Source organism: Acomys minous (genome assembly GCF_964271855.1).
Source record: "Acomys minous genome assembly, chromosome: 12".
Classification (NCBI taxonomy): domain Eukaryota; kingdom Metazoa; phylum Chordata; class Mammalia; order Rodentia; family Muridae; genus Acomys; species Acomys minous.
In genome coordinates this window covers 47,581,505-47,607,379 of record NC_140493.1, presented here as the reverse complement: position 1 = coordinate 47,607,379, position 25,875 = coordinate 47,581,505, and the positions used below count along the sequence as shown (strand labels likewise).

Sequence of the window (25,875 nt, the reverse complement as noted above, 5' to 3'; positions counted from 1 at the left end):
TTTTCCTACTCGAAAATACTGAAGTTATTCCACCCTATAAATATGAAAGGATTTTTAAATTTTTGTGTTTGTTATTTTTAATTATGTATATGTATGTGCATATATGTGCGGGTATGTCCACATGAGTACAGGTGCCCACAGATTCCCTGGAGCTGGAATTACAGGTGGTTGTGAGCCTTCTGATGTGGGTGCTGGGAATTCTCTCAGGTCCCCTGGAAAAGCAATGTGTGCTCCTAATTGCTGAGCCACTCTATCAAGAATTTGAAAGTTTTAAAGAGAATATGAAACAAGGGTTAACAAACCAAAATCACTCTGACCTGATGGCACATAATCTCAATAGGTGGGAGGCAAAGACAGGTAGAGCTCTGAGTTTAAGGCCAGCCAGGGCTCTACAGTAAGAAACTTTCTCAAAAATAAATAAGTCATCAGAACAATTGAATATAACATATGTTCCAGGTGACCTGGTGGAATTAAAAGGTGACTTCAGGAAGGGACAGCTAGCATTTACAGAGAAAATACTTTCTCTGAATTGTACTACACACAGTTTAAAAAACAAAACTTACCCAAGTAGATTGCATTATGATAGATTTGGCTTCATTAAAACAAAACATCAGAAATCCATTTGAATGTACAAGAAACTAATAGAAGCAAGAAGCCAACTCCGTGCATATTTACTTAGTAGAGAATTCCTGAGAAAAATCCATCATCCATCAAAAAACAAACAATAACAACAACAGCAACAAAACAACCAAAGCAAACATATGGTTTTTCTAACTAAGATGGAACAACTCCAAAATACTGTCTCATGTTCAACAGGCCCAGAGCAACTCCACATGAAAGACCAAAATTCATCTAATTAACCATTTACTTTTTCAGAACTAAAAGGCTCAGTGGAAGGAAAGAAAATAAAAACACAACTCTTCCTTTAGATCCTCAGAAGACTAGACGGGACCTTCAAATAAATCTGATTTCTTTGGTCATATAACGAAAGACTCCATCCTCTCTCCTGCTTTGGTAAGCTGTGGCTAGAACCAGGCTTGAAAGGGTCTGAGAGCTACATCTTGGCAACAGCCAGCCTCGGCTCCCAGGCTGTATCTGTAGCTGGGTCACCTTCTGAGCATCACACTAGATCTTCTTACATGCAGATCTGAGGACTGTGGCATGTCAGTGTACAAAGACACTTCTGTGAAAGTCAGGGGACAACTTTTGGGTTTCTGTTTTCTCCTTCCACTAGGATCGCCCTGAGGATCCCAGTGCAGGTTGCCAGACTTGGTGGCAATTGCTTTTTTTTTTTTTTTTTTTTTAAGATTGATTGATTGATTGATTATGTATACAGTGTTTTGCCTACATGTATGCCTGAATGCCAGAAGAGGGCACCAGATCTCATCATAGATGGTTGTGAATCACCCTGTGGTTGGTGGGAATTGAATTCAGGACCTCTGGAAGAGCAGCCAGTGCTCTTACCCTCTGAGCCATCTCTCCAGCCCCAGTAGTGGCACGTGCTTTCATCTCCTGAGCCATGTGACTTGTCGTTGATCTGCATCTGTTTCTACAAAGTAGGGAGACAAGGTGTCTGGTCTCGCACCTGACTACAGAGACCCATGATCATGGTTCAGCTTGGCTTAATCTGCATGCAGGGTCCCTGGCAGCAGAATCTGACCCCTCTGGCATTGTACCCTCATCCCCCACCGCAGCCTGGGCGGTATCTGTATTTTTTATTCTAATCCAATCTCACTGACACAGAAACTGGAAGCAGAGACAGCAAGGTCAAGACACTGATGTAAGTGAGTCTCATAACTAGAAGTGGCAGAGTTGGGATTTACTGGCACTGTGGGAGCCCAAGACCCTGACCCATGCAATGTACTTGGATTATCCTCCTGTATCCTACAACTTTGCATTATGGAGGTTTGGGGGGACACGGGAAAGCAGAGCTGCATCTGATGGGGCATCAGCTCCCAGCCTAGCCCCTAGGTTTATCCCATCTGAGCATCTTCATTAGTGGCCATGGGCTCAATGCTTTAACTAGCTAATCAGAAGGAGTCCTGAGTTTCCCCACTTCCTTTCTCCTGAGTCTAAGATCATCAGCCTCACCCTTTGGTAGACTGCTGCTTGGCACAGTGTGTCCCAAGAGTCATACCCCAATCAGGATTCGTGGGTTGTCTTGGTTGATTCTGGACTCACGTGATTTTGCCATCTTCACTTCCATCCCCATCCGATGTCTCTGATGGCAAGTGGGTTTTTTTGTTTGTTTGTTTTATTTTGGGGTTTTTTTTTCTTGTTATTGTTGTTGGTTTCTTTTGTTGTTTTGTTTTGTTTTGGTGCTGGCGTGCACTGACTCCAAAAAGCCTATGGTGCCTGAGGACCAAGTGATGCACAAAGCCATGGTGAGTCTCCCAGAACTGGCAATGAAACTTAACAGCACCTAGTTGGCAAGCCAGCCTGAGAATTGTCCCCGTCCCCCAGCTTCCAAGATAGGCACCTTGGGAGGCAGATCTGCTTCATGTGAACTGAAGGGTGAAAACCCGCCTTTTAATAACATCTTCACAAAAGGCAGGAAGGTGTGTTGTTCCTGGAGTGGAAGATCTGCTAATCCCACCACCTGGTGCGGGGTCAGAGGGATAAAGCCTGTTGCTCAGGAAACATATTAGCTGCCACAGCCCAGAGCTGCTCAGTGGGGTGCAGAGCTGGAAGTCTCAAAGGCTAACTTCAATGTAAAAAAAAAATGTGATCTTTTGGCCAAAAAGGAAATTAAAATGAAATGAGAAGATAAGATGAGCTGTTGGTTGTCCTTGCCACCCCCCTCATAGGAACTTTGGATTAAAAACAAAACAAAAAAACTTCCAGGAGCTGGCAGTGGGTATATGTGCTTGCCAAGCAAGCCTGAAGACCTGCTCCCTCTCCAGAACCTACATGGAAGAGAATTGACTCCCAAAGAAAAGTTGTCCTCAGACTTCCATGTGCAAGCCATGTCATGTGCACAATTAGCCATCACCCCAAACACACACACACACACACACACACACACACACACACACACACACACACACGAAAAAAAGAAAGGAAAAAAAAGCCACTTTCTGTAGGGGATGCACTGGCTCTAACGTAATGCCATTTGCTGGTTTCCTGCCTCTGCCTACAACCTGGAACAGACCAAAGTAGTTGTGAGCCGAGAAATACATACAGGATTTTACAATAGAAACCGATGCCTGATGCCATGCCAAACACACAAATCAGAGGAAGCCTTGGAAGCAGTAGAATGCGTTTGGAATATGGACAGCCAGAAGAACTGAAAAGCATCCCTGGGATGCATTCAGGGAGGTTTTCTTTTTTGCCTTGAGCTATGGAACTGTTACTTGGGGTAGGTGAGGGTACCATGAGATGACCCGATGATAGTAGCTTATGGAGGGTGCACGCTAAGACAGTGTGGAACAGAGTTATGAAATCTTAGAGCATGCCCTTGTTCAACCTTCCCCTCCCCAGGACTTCAGTTATTCCTCTGCTGAGTCACTCACTGATTCATTTGTTAAAGTGCCAACTGTGTGACCTGGAGAGTGTTGGTTTGCTGTTGGGTGCTTCCATTCCCTCATAGTTAGTAACTGTCTTCCAGGAAGTGCTAAGTGAATGCCAAGGGGGTTACTGCTCTGGAAATGTTGGAAAAGGGGATGCTGAAGTAACGCTGTGAATGACACCCTCATTCAACATTGTAGGACCTGTTAGTTTTCTGCTTCCGTCCCTCTACCTGTCATTGCCTACCTCCCACTGGGCGTGGCCCTTCCCAAGACTATAAAAGGACAAACCCTCCTTGAGAGTCTCTCTCATGCCTCTCTTCTTCCTACCTCTCTCTCACCCCTCTTTCTTCCTCTCTGTCTCTCTCTCTGTTTCTCTCCAGGGTACCACTCTTCCCTTTCCTTCTCTCCCAGTGCTCATTTAATAAACTTCTCCATCTAATATCTGTTGCCTGGCATTTTATTTTTTAATCATTAAAGCGGTACCTCCATCTCTTGCTGTATTGAGTTCCCTGCTTATCTCCCTGTACCTCTCCTCAGTCCATTCCTTGACTCAGATAAAGATAAGAGACTAACAGTCGTTTCCCCCCCACCCCACCCCACCCCCACCCCCGCCCCACAGCATGTACACTGAGCTATACTACTGAGAGCCAACAAGAGGATGGTTATTAGTGGCACTCAGGTGACCTGCACCAGAGGCTGGGTCCAAGGTTTCTTCCTGCTACTCTCCCTCTCTTTCCTCTTTCCTTCATTCCTTCTCCCCCTCCCCCCCCCCCCCCCCCGCCCCTTCACAAGATCAGGTTCACAAACCTCCTCCATTAAAGAAGAGTTTGGCTAGAAAACATTACCCATGCACGCATGTACACACACACACACACACACACACACACACAAACACACACACACACACACACACCCCTCAGGAGACAATGAGAGCATATAATGAGATACAACTGATGCCCAGAGAAGAAGCACTCAGACTGCTGCCACTTCCACTGAAAACCAACTCAGTCTACCTCAGGGATGCCCAGAAACATCCTACCTGGAGTCAGGGACTTCCTGCATCCCCATCCGTATCCCCAAAGGAGGAGGAGGCCTAGGCACCCACACGGAAAAGCATGTATCCTTTCTTCTTTATGACCATTGTCACCATCAGTACCACCCTGCAGATAGAAACGTTTAGGTTTGAGAGGTAGGAACTGACTGAGGATGATCAAAACAGTATTTAGAGACTTGGGCCGTGGTCTTGGCCTCCTACCCTGCTGCTGAAGGAAAGGGATAAATGGGCTTTTTTAGTGTTCTCTTAGGTGAGCTGCCTGGCCATAGGGACTCTATCCACTGCCCTGGCATGCAGAAAGCCATTATCAGGGGAATGATTGGGGGGCACCTTACCCAAGGTGTGGGGACGAGGCAGGTTCACTTCACAGTTACGTTTCTGTAGATCTGTCTTTGCAATTGAAGTCAGAGCAAAGCTCAGCACTGGACATGAGTGTTGGAGCCCTGGCTTTGAGTTTCACCTCCTCCCATTTCTGTGTGGTCTTGAGTAAATAAGGGAAACTACTTCAAGTTCTCGGTTTCTACATCTGTGAAATAGGGCTGGACAAGATGTCTCAGAGCCTGATACTGAAGGTGGAGAGAAATTATGCACATGAAATACTTGGTGTGGTGTGGCATGGGCCAGCGCCCTGGCCAGGCTCAACCACAGCCACTGTTGTTAGTGATACTGTTTCTCCCTCAAAGTAGCCAGACCTCAGCATTTGACTTTCAGACTCAACACTACACATCACCATGAGGAGTCCAGGGTAGGGAGCCTCTTTCAGATATGGGCGGTTCACATGGACTTGCTGACAAGTCCATGGCTTTTGGAGTTTCTGTCCAGATTGATGTGAGAGTGTTGCTTTCACATACAATGAAAGCCGTGCTCCTGCTCTCTGTGCCTATACCCTTGGCATCAGCCCCCGGCATCAGCCTGCGGCTACTACATGACTTTTCTAGGTCTCCCCACTGGCCCTCACTAGCATCTCTGTCTGCTCTTATTCCTCAGTCAGTTATCCCTTTTGTACTCAAATGCAGCCAGACACTCAACATGTCGATCCCATTGTCCAGGGACATTATGTTTGGGACAGGATTCTAGTTAGGAAACTACCCACAAGTACATTCATAGTCTCCCACAGGGTAGAGAGTGATCTAGCGCCTTGGGCATGAGTCTGTGCCCCTGGCATACACAGTGCCCTCCTGGAAGGCAGTGCCCAAGAGTCTACTGTTGGCCTCACAATGTATGACAGCCCCACCAAGCCTTATAAATGTTCACATGAGGGAAACTATGCCAGTTCTGGCCTTTACAAGTGAGGTTAGCTATGTGTTAGTTTTTGTTTCTGACCCCAGAATATGCTAGTCATATCACCCCATTACTTAATCCCAAGCCTGTGTGTGTGTGTGTGTGTGTGTGTGTGTGTGTGTGTGTGTGTGTGTGTGTGTGTGTCTTAGTTAGGGTGTTATTGCTGTTAAGAGACACCAAGGCAAGTCTTCTAAAGGAAAACCTTTAATAGGGGCTCCCTTACAGTTTCACAGGCTTAGTCCATTACCATCATGGCAGGCAGCATGGCAGTGTGTAGGCAGATGTGGTACTGGAGGAGCTGAGAGTTCTACATCTTGGTCCTCGGGCAGCAGAAGACTGGGTACCACACTGAGAGTAGCTTGAGCATAGGAGACCTCAAAGCCCACCCCACAGTGATACACTTCCTCCAACAACACCCCCACAGTGATACACTTCCTCCAACAAGGCCACACTTCTTAACAGGGCCCCTCCGTATGGGCCAAGCATTCACACACATGAGTCTATGAGGGCCATTCCTCTTCCAACCATCACATGCTCAAAATGATAAAAAAAAAAAATGGCAGTACTCTCTCTCTCTCTCTCTCTCTCTCTCTCTCTCTCTCTATCTATCTATCTATCTCTCTATCTCTATCTCTCTCTCAAGGATAGTTTAATAAAGTGCCATTCTGCACTTAAAGAAAAATACCAGTTGCTGTTCCTTCTGCTGTTTTACTTAGTTTTATCAAAGTGATCTCATGTTCCTTTTACAATTTTAACACTGTAAAACTTTCCTTTTGTGTGTGCCTATGTGTACAGGTCAGAAGCTGATCTCGGGCATCTGCTTTAATCCATCTACACCTTGGTTCTTTGAGACAGGGTCTCACACTGAGCCTGCACTCACTGCTTCACTTGGGCTGGCTGGCCACCAAGCACGGCAGACCCACCTGTCTCTCCTTAGTGCTTGGCGTACAGGGACACACTATGCAACCTGGATTTTATATGGGCTCTGAGGGTACAAATTCAGGTCTTCGTGCTTGTGCAGAAAGCACTTTTACTTTCGGAGCCATCTTCCCAGGCCCCGTGCTCTTGTTAATTCATCTACAGCTCTGCAAGACAGTGGAAGCAGGCACACTTTGTAGCTTCTCCTTGAGCACGTCTGAGAAAAGCTGCTTTTGTAAAAAAAAAAAAAAAATCACACAGTGGACTGGGCTGCCCTTCCCTGTGGCACACATAGCGTTCATCCGTGTCAGAACATGACATGCCCGCGGGCCCCTCAGGAAAGAGTCCTGTAATTTATAAATGCAGCGATAGTGTCGGGCCAGACAACGTTCAGACAATCATTTTCTGCTTAGAGGGGGAAAGCTATGATTTATTAAGCCAACTGGCTCTGTCTCTCCAGGAATGATGTTGAGTTTTATTTCTTGCTTGCTGCCCTACCCTGAGAAGGAACAAAATTGGACAACAGTCTCTTGCGAGATTTACAGGATAATGCTGTGCTGTAGAAAGGCATGTCTGATGGCACTCGGGGCTGTGAGTGGTGGATGCACTAATAGGGTCAAAGAAAGAATGACTTATAGGCCCAGAACAGGGGAAATAAGAACACAGAGGAACATAACCATGATTTGTTTAGCTGGAATTTGTCCTAATCCGTGCTCCAGCTAGTTGATAAATGTCATTCTTGTCTCTGAGTGTCCTGGATGGAACCCAGCAGCCTCCCACTGAGGGTCTGGGTTGATGCTCATGTTGCCTGGGGGATGGGCAGCATGAAGAGGTAGGTAGGTTGACACAAGCTGGAGTCTATACTCGCTCCACAGACCAAGTGGACCAGCTGGGTGATAGAAGGGCCACTCTTAAGCCTTGAGCGGGCCACCCTTCGGAAATTGGATTTCCTGTTTATGGTCTTGGGGAACTGTTTCTGGGCTCACAGAGAACAGCTCTTTTGGCTGATTTTCTGGTGTGTAAAATTCACTTAGTTGCCATGCCATCTTTGTTGGGAATTCCCACACACACTCCTCCCCACCCTGTGGAAACATCAGCTTGTACAAATAGAGGCATGGCATCAGAGTTTGATGGGGACAGAGCTGCAAGGTGGCCTTTTAGCAAAGGCCTATAAAAAGACCCTGTCAGGGCACCCAGCATTCACAGCCCCGCATGCTATCAGATGTGCTTTTCTACTGCACAGCATTAAACAGTACATCTCACAAGAGACTGTTCTCCAATTTTGTTTTGGGGACTTGTGTTAAAAAATACAGGGCATGGGAAGTCACAGTAATGAATTGGCTCTTCTTGGCATCAGCAGTGGGCCTCTCTATGTCTGAAAGTTCAGTGCTCTGACTTCAAAATTGAGCAACTGAGGCTATGGCAGGTGAGCTGAGCTCAGATGCTGAGTGATAATTTCTGTTTCTCATTCCTCTGAGGAAATGTCTGAGAAGAACCACATGAGCGGGGAGGGTTAGTTTGGCCCAATTCCTGGCCTTTCCATCCACTGTGGCTTGATTCCACGGCAGTGGGCCTGTAACCTGTGGGACAAAGGAGGCCACTAAGATCAAGACTTCCAGGAAGTTAAGGGAGACAGGGAAGGAGAAGAGAGAGGTAGAGCTGCCAAGGACCTCCATCCTCTGACCAGGCCCCAGGCCCCATGCCCATCATATCCCAATAAGGCCATCAAATTAGCAATCCATCTGTGGATGTATCCATGGATAAAGCCGGGCCGACCCTTGAGGGCCATTCAGTTCCCTGAGGCTCATCAGCTGATAACAGAGCCTTTGACCTTCAGGAGATAATTCATAGTCAAATCAGCCATGCCCAGACCAAGGAAGGAACCCTGGTTCAGGGTTAGTTGCATAGCTCTAGTGAGATCCTAAGTCTTACAGTGCCAGACTATAGGAGTAAGGCTCAGTGGGGACCAGGGTTCCATGTTAAAGTAATTCTCAATTTCCCCCTTATGCCTTAAGATATAAAGATATCAAAGTATTATCTCTAAGGATGCATATATATTTGCCCACATATATACATATATATGTAGGATGTTTTGTCATGATAGTTTTCAACTATTCAGTAAGACGTAACCTACATAAAACCCAAATGTCAGTACAAGCTTCTATTGATTTATGAACCAGCCCTACTCCAGTTGATGCTCAGAGCTTCCTCTTTGGTTCATTTATTCATTTAACAATCGCCACGTCCTTCCTCAGTATTGGATATAAAATACAGTCTTGTATAATAGGTAACAAGGGTAGGTGGGAGAACAGTCTCTCACATGATTTACTATATAATGCTGTGCAGTAGAAAGGCACGAATGTGGCACTCAGGGCTGTGAGTGGTGGATGCAGCTGTTGAGGTGCGGCCCCTCCTCACCAAGGGGCTTGTTCTAGGGAGAGCAATGACGGAAGACTAAGGGGAGGGACACCTGGTGTGAGGTAAGCCTGTGCTTCATCAAAGACTGAATAGAAAGTAGGTGAGTGAAACAAAAGAAACTATGGGTGCCCCTGAGTAAGGCCTCTAGCCCAGCTTGTATGCAGGAGGCCCAGGACTTGATCTTTAGGACTACAAAAAGGAAGAGGAGGAGGAGGAGGAAGAGGAAAAAGAAAGAAGAAGGAGAAGAAGGAGAAGGAGCAGGAGGAGGAGGAGAAGAAGAAGAAAAGAAAGAGCGAACAAGAGGAGTAATAGTGATTGACTTTCTTCATATGTCACACTAGAGGCTCTGATGAGAAGAAGATGGCCCCTCACCTCAGTGTTTAGCAAGCCAGAAAGCATTTTGTGCAAGTACAGATGCCAGGAACTGCCATGGCAATGTTTTCCCCATCTCAGAGTCAGCAGAGGGGTCCTGGGAGGTGGCCTTTGTACTGGAATGTGAAGGACGAGAAAACAAAAAAAAACACAAAAAATAAAGGGGATTGTACCATGCAGTGAAGTGAGGAGGTCAGGTTAAGGTCAGCAAGACCTATGCTAGCTGCTGCTGAGAGAGTCAGGGCTTCCTCCAGCACTTACTAAGAGGCAAGCCCACTTCCAGCTGTTGTGGAAAGAAAAGGCCTCCTCCAGCTGTTGGATAAGAAGCAAGATCCCCCCCCCCCCGCACTCCCCATTCAGTTGGTGGTAACAGTAAAGGACCCCTCCAGATGTTGCTGAGCCACAAGACCCCCTCCAGTTGTTGCTGATTAGCTAGATCCTTCCAGCTATTAATGGTAGTCAAGGCTCCTTTCAGCTGTTGATGAGAGGCAAGAGGTGGAGGTGGTGGTGACCAGATGCCAAGGATGCCAGCCCTTTCTGGCAGCTCACTTAAGATAGGGCCGGAAGGAGAGGCTGTGTGTGTGTGTGTGTGTGTGTGTGTGTGTGTGTGTGTGTGTGTGTGTGTGTGTTTCCATACTGAGAATCTGAGTCCTTCTGCTTATGTCCCTTCCGTGCAGCTCCCTGTAAACATCCTGTCCCACGGCAGCTCCTAACAGACTGTTTATAGTCAGCACCATGTGTGGTTTCCAGTGCCAGACCCAAGCCTTTAGACAAAGCTGGCTTCTGTTGATCTCCTGTCTGCCAGTTCTTCACCTGAAACAGCTCTTCAGTCTCCCTTCTCCTCTTGCCCCAGCTGTGTCTCCTCAATAACTAGCTTCCTTCCTAATTCGCTGTGGACTGCCATGGCGAGGCACCAGGGTGAGTATGTTGCTTAGCACCCCTTCCCTGAAAGATGCCTACTCCAAACTCAGGGGCCAGATCCAGCCCACTGCTCTCATTTCCCAACTCTGGGTGAACGCACACTTCCGATCTACTTAGCTTAGCTGGGACTCATCGTATCTGATATTCACACAAACAAATCTGGTACTTACCTGGGCTGGCCAGGACACCCAAGACCTCGCCATGGTGTTTTGTATCCTCCATCGGGATGAGGATGCTGTGCTAGCAGAATGAGCCCCTGCAGTATGGAGGAAGACAGGTGGCATGAGTCCCGGCTTGGGTGTATGTAATCCAAGGGGTGGAACCTGAGGCCTCCTGGATATTAAGCATGTGCCCTGCTGCTCAGCCACACCCCAGTCCCTGCCACGGTCTGTGTTTGAGCCTTTGTGCTCCGTCCGCTATTTTACTCTTGTAAATTCAATCTCTGGATCAAACGGTGGAGAAACAGCCTCCACTTGGTGAGGGAAGACGACGGCACTGCTTTGAATACAGATAGAATGGGAAAACTGGGACACTCTTTGCAACGATGGCCCTGGTGGGACAGTGTAATCTGTTTTCTCTTCTTTACTGCCCTTGTTGTGCTGTGCTAATTTGCATGCTCTTCAGATCCGTAATATGGGAATCTTAGGGACTATGACCTCAGTAACATCAGGAATGTGTTGCAGAGCTGGGAACCAGCAAAAGCCAGTGAGTTTCCGCTGTTGCTCATGATCCAGTAATCCCCTTAAATTCTCATGCTTGTATTGTTTTCCCTGGTCCTTGGGGACACTTCCCTCAAGGCTTTTTTTTTAAGTGGCATCTGATGTGTATTCATGGTTAACATGTCACACCCCCTTTCCTATCACACCCTTCTTTCAGACCAACTTGCTCACTTCCTCTTCCATTCTCCCAAGTGTCCCTTACAGCCTGTGTTCCATTACCATGCATTTTCTGTGCAGTCTTCTGTCTCTTGCCCCTTGAAAGCAGGAAGTGTGGGTTGGTTGGTTGGTTGGTTGTCCCTACTCTGGTCATGGGACAGTAGTGCTGTTGGAACCCCCTATGCAGTGTTGAGCGCTTGGGTGGATTCCCAGTCACTGTCTTGAGTCGTCTCAAAAAGGCCTGGGATGGCATTAACGCCCAAACTAACTTGTGCTTTCTCTCTCTTTTCTATTTGCAGACTTGTCTTCCCTGAGCTAGAAATGCCGTCAAGAAGCAACTGGCACCTGTTGGCGTTGTGCTGAGCAAGGCTCAGTGCTGTGGGGCCGGGCAGTTAGTTGTATCTGTGAGCCAGGATAGAGAGTCGCTCAGCTTCCTGAGGTGAGTGACTGATTTTGCCCCCATGAGGGAGATGTGCTGTCTTTTCCAGACTCTCCCACGGGACTATGTTGTAGATTTCATTAGGGGATGAGAAAAGTCTTTTTCCACCCTTGGAATTATGTTCAGGGATTGGACAGGGGGCGAGACGTGCGCTGTGTTTTCCAGACTTCTGTGGGTTATGTAGCGACGCAAGGGGTGTTGCCCTGTTTTCTTAGACTCTTTGTAGCACAGCCTGCTTGCCATGTGGAGCGGTGCCCACTAAGGGGACCTGCTTTCCCTGTTAAGTACAGAAGGAGGCTTCTGATGGAGAGCTTTGTGGTTCTCATGAAAATTGAGAAGAGACACCTGAATTGTGACCATTCTTCCGTGACAAGTGGCTGCTGAAGTTACAAGTAGAGCCAGACACTGCTGCATTCTAGGTCAAGTGTCACATGCTGGCTCTGAGGACAAAGCCTAAGGAGCCTCATTTGCTTTGCGTCCTGTGTGTCTAGACCTGAAGATGAGCTAGTTGGCGTGTGGAGTCAGTGTTTTGTCAGTGCCCGTATGTGTCTCAGAGGAAAATGGTGTGGCAGCCACAGTGAAGTGCCGTGTGTACATATTGCTGTTCTACGTTCTGAACATAGTGCTGGGAAAGATGTGTGTGTCCGTGTAAGATGAACACACACATTTCCATACATATAAATACACATCTACACCGTACACATCACCCAGATTATTACTAAGCAAGCTATAGAGGTTACTTTTCATCAACAGAAGCAGCTGAGGGAAGGAAGAGTTAGCTGGGCGTGGTGGCGCACACCTTTAACCCCAGCACTCAGGGAGGCAGAGGCAGGTGGATTGCTGTGAGTTCAAGGCCAGTCTGGTCTACAAAGTGAATCCAGGACAGCCAAGGCTACACAGAGAAACCCTGTCTAAAAAAAGGAAGGAAAGAAAGAAAGAAAGAAAGAAAGAAAGAAAGAAAGAAAGAAAGAAAGAAAGAAAGAAAACAAAAACAGAAAGGGAAGAGTTTATTCTGGCTGACAGTTCACAGAATAGCCACTCCACTGTCACACAGAAGTTCTTGTATCGGGAGCATGAGGCAGCTGTGCCCACAGCTGCACCCGCCCACAGTCAGGAAGCAGAAAGAGATGAGTGCTGGGACTCAGCTTGCTGTCTCCTTCTCCTTTAGTTCAGGACCCCAGCCCATGCATGGGTTCCACCACAATTAGGCTAGGCATCCCCACCTCAATTAAATCTCCCTTAGAAACTCCCCCCAAAGGGGGGCCCAGAGGTTTGTGTCTCTGGCAATTCTAAACCTCATTAAATTGACTGACTTATCTGCATAGTAACCACAGCATCCGTTCCTGCTAATAATGCTAGAACATCCCTGATATGCAGGTCTCTCTTGGCTATTAAATGGCTCGATACCATCCTAACTACCACGTGTATTAGACTATCAGGGCCTGCTGTGGAAGGCAGCCACTCACAGGGAGCTCAGATTGAAAGGCTCAGGGGCACACCATAAATAAGGAAGATATCCTGGAGCAGACGGTGGACGTCACAGACCCACCCCTCCTTGCTGTGACCAAGTACCTCACCAAAGCTACCTAAAGGCAGAAGGATTTCTTTTGGCTTCTGGTTTAAGGGTAGACTGCCCAGCATGGTGGTAAAGGCACAGTGGCAGGAATGGCTTCCACTACAGCAGCAGAAGCTCGCTCACATCTGGCCAGATAGACCTAGAGGCTGGAGAGACAGTTCCAGACAGGTCCACAGGTACATCTTAAAGGGTCCATAATTCCCCAAACAGGGCCAACAGCTGGAAATCCATCATTCAAACATGTAAGACTATAGCGGTCATTTCACCTCCAAACTTTAACAATGGATACCTGTTTGTTCCCATGGCTACAGGCCTCTGACACTGGCAATAGCCAGCTGGACCTTGCTCTTGGTCTCCTCTTCCTTGTTCCCCATGATCCACAGCACTCACATGAGTCATGCATATGATCCACAGCACTCACACATGGCCTTGGAAGGGAAAGTACACAGAAAACACCTAGCAATGTTTGAATGTCCATGCACGTGAGAGGGCAGCTCATGGCCTCTCGTCCTGAGCTCAGAGTGGGAGGAAGACATGAGACCTTTCTCCTTTTGTCCTGGAGTGACCTAGCTGGGTCCCGTTAGGAAGGACACCTTAACCTAAACAGAGCTGTGTTCCTAACATCACTTGACAAATAATAGCTTCCCTTGTGTGTCTACAAGTGTTTCTGAGTTCTTGGATGTGTCAGGTGCTATTCTAGATGAAGACCCAGAGAGTTCTCATCCTATACTGGAGTGACTAAGGGGAAGGAGGAAGTATGCATAGAAGTGACAGGATAATGGCCAGGGGACCCATGGTATGGAGCATTGCAATTGTGTAGGCACCAGAGGTCTGTTCAGGTGCTCATGGGGAGCCCAACCCTACTGCTAATGGATGTCACAATTCATGACACACGTGTTTCCTCCTTCATCGGGGTTGTGGCCCTGTGTGGAGCCAAGCCTGTCCTGCCCCTGACATATTCGGACAGTCATGTGCATGGAAGCTCTCAGTGCTAAGCTATTTCCCCCTCCCCCCCCCCAAAAAAAAAAAAAAAAACAACAGGCTGTGTTATCAGGCAGACCAGAGACAGCCTGCAGGAGATAAGAGAGCATGTGGCAGTCCCCAGATTCTGACCTGGGTGGAGAGGAGCTTAGGGCAGTTTCCTTTGTTGTTAGCCTTTCAGAAGAGAGCAGCCGTGTCAAGAGCGCTGCCCCTTCCCTGGAAGAGGGGAGGCACAATCGAGGGAGTATCTTTGCATGCCCAAAAGGCTGTCAGATGGCGAAGGATTAGCTTGTACAGTGGATTTTATGAGTGAACCCAGTGGATGAATGAGTACAAAAAGAAGACAGCTTTTATTTCTGTCTATACCTCCCATCTGCAGTTTCTTGCCAGGCACTCATGGGTACTGCCAGCACTGGGGCATTGCTGGGCACTGAAGGTGAAAGAAGTCATCAGGCACCATACGTCTGGGATGTTGATAGCCCAAGCAGGGAAAAATAGATAGATCCACCAGTCAGTGGCAGGCACAGGATGTGGTTCTGGCTTTGTGAAACCTCAGGCATATGCACTTTGAAGTCCTTTTGTAAAGAAATAATGTACTAAGTCATAGATTTAAAAGAAAAGATAAACCTTGATGAGTGGGGTGCTCGGGGGATAGGGTACATTCTCCTGGGTGTGGGCCAGTCTCTAGTGGATTTGCAGCTGAGGGACTATCAGGCCTTCTTTCCTGGGTCTCTGGAATTTGCAGGTTGGGAACAGGTCACCTGCTAATGCCTGGACCTGTACTCAGAAGGAAGGCCATTGGGGAGGACAGGAACATCCACGGTAGTGTTTGGTAGCCTGGGTGTTCTTGGGCTTGTTTTCCGGCTGATAAGATCAAGTCTTTTTTTCTCTTCATGCTGCTGGGTGCTCAAAGACATAGTCTATACACTCTTTAGGCCAACTGTGGTGACTTGAGAATGACCTGGCCTGCGGAGGCTCCTATATTGGCAGGCTTAGTTACCAAGGAGTGGAACTGTTTGAGAAGGATTAGGAGGTGTGGACTTGTTAGAGGAAATATGTTGTTGGGGGTAGAATTCAAGGTTTCAAAAACCCAGTCTCTCTGTCTCTCTCTGTCTCTCTGTCTTTCTGTGTCTCTGTCTCTGTCTCTGTCTCTGTCTGTTCTCTCTCTCTCTCTCTCTCTCTCTCTCTCTCTCTCTCTCTCTCTCTCTCTCTCTCTCTCTCTCTCTGTCTCTCTCTGTCACTCTGCCTGTTGCCTTCAGATCAGGATGTAAAGCTCTAGGCTACTGCTCCAGCACCATGCCTATCTGCTTCTTGTCATGATCTAACCCTTAAAATCTCTGATCAAGCCCCCAATTAGATGCTTTCTTTCATAGGGGTTGCCTTGATTGTCATGTTTGTTCGTAGCAATAGAACAGTAACCAAGATACTGACCTAGTGATCCCGCTGCCGGGCTGCATCCCAGGGACCAGCTGAACAGCAGAAGTGCTGAGCTGAGTATGTGTGGAGCATGTGGGAGCACCTCCAAAGACTAAGCTAGAGCTCATTTCGAAGAGCTCGTGGTCAGCCGCTATGAGAACTAGCTACTAACAAGCCAGGCGCACCCCACTTAACAAGAGCTTGCATTATGTTTTAAACCTGTGGCTTTGTATCGTGTTTCCTTAGAGACAACTCCAAACTGCACAATCCTTTTATGGAACAGAGAGGCACAGTGTGGTTTAGTAACGGAGCCCTAGGCTCATGACTCTGCACTGGGCTTTGTAGTTGCAGTATATTTCCAGAGCCTTGCCCATCAGCTCTGTTGCCTCTGCAGGATCCTTGCTCCTAAATTCTTTTGTAGCTTCTAATATCCGGGAATAGCCCAAATGATCAAGTTCAGGATCAGGCTTAGATAAAAATACAACTTAGAATGAAATTATGCATAATGAGTCCATGTTGAGTTTTTCCTAGAACCCTGGAATGTTCCAGATGTTAGATGCTAAGGGGAAAGCCCCACTTGTGTACAGAATACAGTGACTACTGGGGTCTGGTGATGTTGAGTTCTCTCTGCGGCTTGTACACCCTCAGTTGGCTATCTTACAGCAGGCTCCTTTACCCATACATCCATGAGCTTCTGTCCTGTTGTTCCGATCTTGAAGCTTTGAAAGGTCAGGAGGTCCAGGCATGCTCCTGCACTTGTGGTTGCTCACTGTCCAGCTTGCTGTGGGCTCTCTGCTACCACGTGCACCTTCCCTATTGTGCCTGACGCACATCACATCAGCCTTCCTTGGATCCAACGCTTTTCTTCAGATATTTCCAGTCAGCCACTGCGGCCAGGCCCAGGATCGCAGGGAGGGAGAGCCACCAGGGGCATGGAAACCTCACAGGTTCTTTTAGAAGCCAACCCCACACACTGAGTCCTTCATTCTTCCTGAATGGCCAGCTTTTGGTCTGGTCACGCCCAGCTGGTAGGTGGGCAGGCATTTATGGTTTCTGCAGATAATCTTAGTTCCAGACATGCCTCCATTTTGTTCGTCTTCCTTCTAATGCTCATGCCTGTAGTAGCCCTGGAGTAGAGTCCAAATCATGTGGGATGAAGCATAAGACTCAAGCCACCTCAAAGTCCCCAGTGTCATTCTGGCCCTCCCAACCGCACTCTGCTGCTGTGCACAGAGCCCTCTACAGAGCAGTGATTGGTGTGGCCTATGTGCTAATCACACTCTTGTTACTCACCGTGTCATCCTGACCTCAGTTTCCTTACCTGTGAAATGGACAAAAGAGTTCCTGATAGCCTGAATTACTGAATTTACGGAAAGGTGCTCAGAGTCCTTCTAGATACAGCACACTCTGATGGCCAGTCTGACACAGAAGAATCGTCAGCAGGTGTTGATGGAAGCACAGCCCTTGCTCTAGAGGGAAAGAAAGCTTATTCTGAGCCACATACAAGTGACCACGGATGAAGAACACAGACTCAGCTTGTTCCCCTGTTAACTGTTCACATGGCCGCCTCAGTCACAGAACAAAAGAAAGTTCCTAAAGGGCAAAGAGCATGGGGTATCTCTGCTGTAGATTTCAGAGGCGATTGAATGGCGTGCTCGGCTTTTAAGTTGGAAGCTAGTGGTGTGCTACTACCTACTGAAGGTTTCCCCTGAAGTTAAAATAATGTTAAATGAGATACAGAGGTCATTGATAAGTGGATATTAAGAAGACTTAAAAATAACCCCATAATGTTTATGAGACAGGGTCTCATGTAGCCAAGCTGGCTTTGGACTTGCTGTGTAGCTGAGGATGACCTTGAACTTCTTCTGTTCTTCCTGCCTCTACTTCCCCAGGGCTGAGACTGCAGGTATGCAACACCATCTCCCGCTTCTGCGGTGCCAGGGATTGAACCCAGGACGTGCTGAGTAAGCACTCTACCAACTGAGTCTACATGCCCACCCCCACCCCCATGGGCCCATGATATTTTTCTCTCTGGCTTCAACAGTTCAGCTACCCTCAATTCCTGAGCACTAATCAGTCTGCAAGATCTTCAACATAGGTGTGGCTTTTTTTTTTTCTGTGTGGAGTTGAGTCCACAACAAAGGGGGTGGCTGTGGATAGGGATATAGCTGTAACATCATAAGCCTTATGACCACCCCGTACGGAAGGAAGCCTGCCAAGCCTCAGGAAATTCATGCCTCTGTGGTTTGCATATGTTCTTCCTTGCTGGAGCACCTCTTTCCCTGCCCCTTAATGAGTTATTTGTCATCTCTTCTTCACAGCTCAGTGCATGCACATGTCCTGTCCTCTGGGAAACGTCTCCCTCCCATTTCCATTTTCACCCCATCTTCAACCAGGCCTCCTGCTCTGGCCTCTCACATGCCGCCTGTGGCATCTCATTGTCAACCTAGCCAGTCCTAAATAGCTGCTTGGGGTCCTGGAGGAAGCAGGGATGGTGTTTCCTCCTTCCTGGTGAACTCTTTCTTTTCTAGCACTGAGGAAGACAATGGACCCAGCGTGTCTAGACGTTCCCAATGCACTAGAAACTGCAATCCAAAGCCAGGCTATTTCCCACCATTCTCAGCGCCACCAACTGGCCTTCCTTAGCTCCATAATGGCTGGCCCACCTACTACATCCATAAACACTGTATTCAGAGTGCAGCACCTGAGTGAGTGGGGTTATGTGGGACTCCTGGGGATCTGTCTGCCCTCTACAGCCAGCTCAGGCATGTGACACCACCTTAGTCCTAGTTTTAAGACGATGGAAAATGAAGATCATATATCTGTGGGCTTAGCGTCTTTTGACTTTGGGAACCTTTGCTCCTTCTGGATACTGGCCCAAATAACTGCCACTCGCATGTCTGCATGTCTCCCACTTTATTAAGCAAACACACCCAAGTAGTCTTCAGCCCTTTCTGAAATCAATGGCTGGGTGAGGAGGAGGCGGAGGAAGGAGAAGGGAGGTGAACAGAGCCAGCCTGCCTGAGATCCATTTGGCGTGCCTTTGGGCTACAGCACATCCAAGAAGCCAGCCCTTCAGGGAAGACACGTCACCATGTTGCTCAATGTTTTTTTGTGTAAACACTTTTTCTAAGCACCCTGTGTGCTGAGAGTAATGGCTATCAGAAGAAAAGCAGGAAGGGACCTTTAAAGCTGGAGACACAGACTTGCTTTACTCTTTGTTAATTAGAATGGAATTGGCTCCCTGCACTTAGCAGCCTCTGTAGATGGGTAGTGTACTCAACAGGGGCCTCTAGGGGTCAGGGACAGACTCCCCCCGCCCCCTGCCGCCCCGCCCCCCGCCCCCTCCCCCCCCCCCAGCTGAATCCTGTGCTTGGGTCAAGAGTCACTCTGAGAGTGTTCCAGGAATCACCATGGGCAATCGTTTTGCAGTGCATGGTGGTTGTGTAATACTCCAGCAAGCAGCAGTAGATGCTGGAAGCTTCCATCCCTCTATTGCTGCATATTTATATGTCACGCACATCAATATATATTATCACTCTGGTTACTGTCACCAGCCCTGTGATGTTGCGAGCATTTCTCTTCATTTGAACTGTGTCCCCGGGATGATTTCCCAGGAGGGATCAGACACTGGAGCTGCTTTGAGAATTTCTGCCACCTGTTTGCAATTGTGACCTTGCTGGGGGAAGGAAGCCAGGAAGATTGGGAACAGGAGCTGGAAGATGATCCCAAGAGGCTGGGAGAGGGACAGGGCAAAAACCAAGGAGATCCCAGAGCATGGTGGGATCATGTGACAGGCAAGTGGATCCTTTTTCTGTGGGGCTCAGTGCCCAGGTCAGGGAGAAACAGGAGCAAGGAGAGGTCAAGCAAAGAAGAGGCAGGACACCACGGGGTCAAGGGAGCTGGTTTCTGATCTGAAAAGAACCCATTCTGTGATATTGTACTCTTTAGGGGCTAGCATGTAGATGAGGCAGGACATCTGTCAGCAGTTAATGAGCTACACTGGACTGTGTACACTTCAGGTCAGCTTGGGCTGTTTATAATCTACAAACATAGCTCATGTGGGGCTCTAAGTGACTGCAAAGCCTGCAGGCCATTTGTACCTGATGACAGTTCTTCAGGGTTCCATGACATTGAGAAGGCCTTTGGACCATGAGGGGTGGAATGCCCACATTCCCTGGAAATTCAGGAGCTTCCAAGACTGCAGCATCCAGTAGAATCCAGATAGCCTTGGCTCTGCTAAGCACCCTGAAGTCCAGAAAGGCTTCATAGTGTAAGCCACACTTCATTGGCACGGATCCCTCACACACATCCAGTGAGGCCTGGAAACTCTCTCGTGTTCTAGCTACAGGAAACGTCTTGTATTTTGTAGGCACACCGTACTGCCACAGGGACAGGCTCACGTACCAGGAAAGGCAGCTGGGGACACTAGCCAAGAGCTAGGTCACTCACATAATTCAGATGTGTTAATAGGCACTGTTCTGGGTGAAAATCTTAAAGAATTCTTGAAATGTTTATCTCATTGTCTGAAAATAGTAATAATTGGTTATAAGGTTACACCTGCAGCATTTCAAGGAAAATACTTGGACGGAAATTAAGTTAGTGAGGAGAGTGGTGTTTCTGGGCATGCTTTGTCAATGTTTGGGTGACACCTGGAGTGTCAGTCTCTGCCTTTCTTTCAGTCTGTCATGAAATAAGATGTCATCTGCCCCTGAGGGTAGGAGTGAAAGCCAGGGAGGAGCCCGGTGTTAGTGTGGAACGGTTCTGTCTATGAACTCCACAGAGGGGCCATGCTGGTCCTCAAAGAGCTCTCCATGGGGCTTAATCTGCGCTTCCTCCCCTCACTGGCCTCCTCTCCATGGCAGTTCTGGGGATGGCTGTAAGAACAGGTACATGGGCTCTCTTGGGCTTGATGGCGAAGGGCTGTATTCCTCACGCAGCTGCAGCGTATCCAGGGACCACAGCCAGCTGTTGAAGCTTGCCGTGCTTCACTTCCTTTCTCTATAAACAGGGATAACACCTACTTAGAGGAATTATCAGGGTGAATAGTATAAAACTCCAAGGGCCAAGTAGATCAGAAATGCTGCAGAACTTACACGTGTGCCTGTATGTCTACACACTCATTCACATTGCATGCATGCACATACTTACTGTATGCATTTAGTGCATATATGTGCATATGCATAAACACTATATAGCATGCATGACATTATTATTTTATGTAATATACACACATATATCCATATGCATTTATAAATATATAAAATGTACTGTGCATATACTGAAACAAATTTAAACAAACCTTGTACGTCCCTCTAGAAAAGTCTTCCACTTGTCATTCCTCAGTTTCTGTCTGGGTGTCTCTGCACCCAGAATGGAGACACCGAGGAGGTCAACTGGTAGTTTGTTTAGAGGGTGCTGTACAGAATGTAGTTACAAAGGTCAGGTACAAATGTCTGACCAGGTGCTAAAAGCCACCTGCTCCCCTTTGCTTCCCTGGAGCTCCTCTTTAGGCTGGTGACAGCGCCTGACTTTTTGTCTTCTGGTTTTTGCTGCTGTTTCTTTAACACCTAGACACAGTAGAGATCAGCATAGGAAACCCCAGGGCCATCCCAGGACCCACAGAGCCACATGAGCCACAGCTGAGAGCACTTTGCCCCAGGGCTCTCTTCCTAGATACCCACGGTCTTCAAAGGTGCACGTGTCCCTACCCATGAGACTCTTTAGAACCAGTAGCAAGTCTGGCCTGCCTGTTCTGACTCAGCGGCACCTTGGGAGGAGGGAGGGAGGCCCCCAGAGGCTAAGGTCCTGAAGGGACACTTGCCTGAAGATATTCTATTAAGGCCTGCACTGGTGTGCCCGCCCCCTACTATGTTTATTCATAAGTTCGGCTAAAAGTACTGTAGCCAGACTTTTGGCTACTTTATTGGATTCTTTTACCTACCATCCTCCTCCACCCCAATCCCTTCCAACTGCCACCTCCACCCCCAGCACTAGGTAGGAGAGAAAGGAGGATAGAGGGGAAAGGGAGCATGGAGCTCTTTAGACTACTTCCTGCTGATTAGGGGCATTGAATTTCTTGGAGCAAGTCCAGTCTTCATGGTCAGGAGCAGCAATCCATCCAACAGCAAAAACAATCAACAACTAGCAAAAGCAGTAGTAGGAATCAGCAGCAGCAAGGGCAGCAGCAGTCACCACAGGCCCTCTCAGGGCCCTAGCATTTACACCCTCTCCGGAGTCCCCAGAATCCTAAACTTAAACTATCTTCAGCTGGCAAAATCATGCCCCTACCAGAACATGAGACACAGAGACACATTATAGTCAATTCCTGTAGACAATCTGAAGTGGCCGCGTATCCCACACCTGGGATTCAAACAAAAACATATTCACATAATATAACAACTGCGTTTTTAAGGAGACCAAAATTCAGCCAGGCGTGGTGGCACACACCTTTAATCCCAGCACTCGGGAGGCAGAGGCAGGTGAATCGCTGTAAATTCGGGCCAACCTGGTCTACAAAGCGACAGCCAGGACAGCCAAGGCTGACACAGAGAGACCCTATCTCAAAAAACCAAAAAAAGAAAAAAAAACCAAAAAACAAAATTCTCACTACACAGTACCCAATGGAGAGCCATGAGGGAAGGCAAGGCTCAGAGAACTGAGTTTCCTCACTAGGACAAACCAAATCCTTTGGGAAGCCCTGGTGCTCCTAGGGAAGAGTCCTGTGTTGACTACAATGGTTAAAGGTGTGGCCATCAAGGGAGCAGAGCTGTGTTGCAGAGGGGACTTTTGTGATCACTAGAGACCCAGGAAGGTGCCTGAAGACCAGCGGGGTAGATCTCAGGGAGCTGACAGAAAAGCAAAAGCAGAGAACATGAAGATGAATGGGTCAAAGAGGCCGTGGTGGCCTTTGGTGGAAGCTTTCCCATGCACCTTCCCACTACACCTCACCGGCCTGTGCCTATAGTGTCCTGTGTAGACCTTGAGCCTCGATTTGGGCTCTTCTTCCCTGTCCGCCTGCTTCCCACAATGTCCAGGTCTTTCGGTGGGGGGCGGGGGGGGGATGGTAGATGGGTCCTGATGTTTATAAACTCCAGCTTCATTCAAGAGCAGCACCCCACTCTCAGACCCTAAGGCCCTTCCCAAGTACAGTCCCCTCAAGGACTCCTGTTCCCTTATCCCCAGGTGTGCCTGTTTCTCTCCTTTATGAGAAACCGTTACGTGCCAGCTACTATTTGCCTGTCAGATTCCCCCAGCAGCTGCTAGATACCACAAATTCGGCCTCAAGAAATGCAGCTCCCCACTGCAGCAATAGCCTCTGCCTTACTGTGGCCAGAGAGACACAGAAAGCCATTCCTACGTGGCCTCTTTCTAGCACCTTAAAAGCTTATGAGGACAGGGGTTCAAGCCTTGCCTTCCATGAACCTAGCTTATGTTGGGTCTGCAGTACCACCATGGCTGAGCTTTGACCCTCCACACACATCACTTCCTCTCCTTATCCCCTCCTGTGTAGCTTCCTTTGCCCACTGTGAACTACGGGGACCCTGCATTCCATGCTGAGCTGGTGAGCTCATGTGAGAACCACTGAGCTCTTACCCCTGTGAATTCCTAGGAAATCTAAGTGGGCTACTTTTTGCTTGCCTATAACTGCAATTGCAAAGCCTTCGTGATCGTCTCTGCTTCCTGGAACCCAGGATTCTTTCAGTTGTGTTCGGGCCCATGGAGATGCTTTATAACGAGGCAGACGTCCGAGTAGAAAAGAAGCCATGGGCAGCTTGAAGCAAACCACGCAATCTGACAAACTGAATGTGGTGGCCTTCTGTGGGAGTTGGGTGACTCCAGGCGGCTGGGGACCCTTAACAGTCCTCATCAGTTCTACCTTCCCACCTCTTCCTCTAGAACAGCTTGTGTGCTCTGGGTGGTAATGAACAGTCATCGAGGGTGAGGATCACAGCTCTCTAGAGGATAGGGCTGCCCGGGTGTTTTGTATTTGCGGATAGGAGTTGCAGAGAGATCCATGCCTGGAGCTGGGTCATGCTTTCAGTTCAAGGCTTCTTTTCCATGCCCAGGCACACTGTGAGGACCTCAGACTGAAGTCTATCATTCAAGGCTATGTCAACTCCAAGCACCCCTTTTCGTCTTCCCTTCAAGCCCCCCAACCCTGGTGGACCCGCAGAACCATCACTGCTGAGCTGGGCTCTTGCTGGGAGTCAATTGCCTTCAGATCCCCAGGAGGGAGAAGGAACCGGAGCCTCTCTGAGGCCCTGATAATCCCCTGCTCTTAGCTGGTTTACAGTAACTCACATTGACCATCTTTGCTTGCCATTGCTATGACAAAGACCTAAGGGAGATGATTTTAAAGCAGGAAGGGCTTAATTGGGCTCATAGTCTTAGAGCATTCAGTCTATCATAGTGGAAAGAGTAACAGTGCAGAGCAGTTTCTAGGTGACCTGGAAGTGGAGAGAAGGCTAAGGCTCTCCAGCAGTATGAAGGAAACCTGTGCTCCCACAGAGTAACTGCTGGGACTGTACACCCAGGTTTCAAGCACTCTCTTCCATCATTGTGTAAAGTACCGTGAGAGTTGGGTGAGAAGGTAGCCTGGACCATTCTGTGCTCTGCCCTACACCTATTGTGCTGCCCTGGATGATAAGGTAGCTGCTTCCTCTGAGCAGATTTTTCAACTCTGACCTTCAGTCCCAGCACATCCATACAAGGACAGGCTGCAGGCCAGCAGACTGTGCCCTACCCAGTGACCCCACTTTGCAATAGAGAAGGGACCCTGCCGTCTCTGGTGGGGGTTTTGGTTGGAACAACAGTTGGGCTGGTCTCCGCCAATGCAGGGCAGCATCCTCTAGGTGCTGTCAGGAGGCAGCATCAGTGATTTTGATTTCTAAGTGTTGCTGGGGCAACATTCTCACATGCCTGCCTTGAGCTCAACTTCCTGTGGTGTCCTTCACTGTTCTGGGCTCGACTGACTTCAAGTTGAGCCTAGGGAAATGGTTCCTCGGCTGCCTCGCCCCAGACACTCAGTTTCTGGAGGTCTCAGGTCAAGGTCCCAAGAGTGGAGACTCCCTCACCCTGACCTCACCCCCACAGTGCCCAGCACTGGGGACCACCAGTGGTCAGTGTTTTAAATTAGACAGTTATAATTCCCAATCAGAGAACTGGTCTGTGGTCAGTGAAGCAAATCTTAAGAAGCTGAGAAAGCCATGAAAGCTCCGAAAACAAAACAGTGGACACCCAGATTCCCATGACTGCCCCTTCTAGTGTTCTTACCTGTCCCCATGTTTCCTTCTGGTTTTCTCTCTGGAGTTCTGCTTCAGTGATGGTTTCTTTATGCTTTCTGACTGCACAGTACATTGAGTACTTTCAGTGCTGTTGGAAACTCCAGGTGTGTTATGAGGTGTGACGATACCCCATGCTGCCTAATCCATCTGATAACGTATTTGCACCCATGACTTACCTACCTGATGGTGTTTTCTTCTCGTTTTGCTTTTGTTTGTTTGTTTGCTTGCTTGCTTGCTTAGAGACAGAATCTTTCCTATCCCAGGCTGGCCTCAAATTCTCTATGTAGTTGAGGCTTGAACTCCTGATCTGCCTGCCTCTCCTTCCCGAGTGCTGGGATCGCAGCCTGCACCACGTACCCCGTAGTGATGACTTCCTTGCAGCGGCATGTGTAGAAGCACTCTGACATGCATGGTGCTCGCTAAAATGACATCACCATAAGCATCTCTGCACACAACGGTGATGGTACATTGAGATTTTGGGGATGGAAGCAGACAGCCATTTTCTAGGCTTTTCACGCCTGGGTGACTGTTCTTTTGTGCCAAGTGGAAGACTGTGGCAAGGCAGACCTGGTAAGGACCAGGCCTCCTGGAAGAGGCTTGTAGCTCTTTTGTGCTGAGCAGGGACCAACGCCTAGGTGCTCCTGGCTCAGCAAAGGCAGAGATGGGCTCTGACTCAGCATCCTACAGGGATGACTTGGCAGCTGTTTGAGTCCTCGTAATCAGATCAAGTTTGTCTCAGGACTGGGATGACTCAGAGCTTTTGGAAGGCTGACCTGGAGTGTCTGGACAAACAAACTTCCATGGCAAGAAAGGCGGCAACCTCCAGCA

General features: G+C 48.3%; 1 protein-coding gene across 3 annotated transcripts in view; it reads left to right on the top strand.

Moving 5' to 3' along the window:
* The window catches only part of ST3GAL1 (ST3 beta-galactoside alpha-2,3-sialyltransferase 1), a 69,320-nt gene that overhangs the window by 8,277 nt on the left and 35,168 nt on the right, over window positions 1-25,875 (top strand). For all 3 annotated transcript variants that reach the window (XM_084750391.1, XM_084750389.1, XM_084750390.1), the window contains exon 2: window positions 11,648-11,787. The gene's annotated coding sequence lies outside the window, so the exon portion shown is untranslated. The remainder of the gene's footprint in view (window positions 1-11,647; window positions 11,788-25,875) is intronic.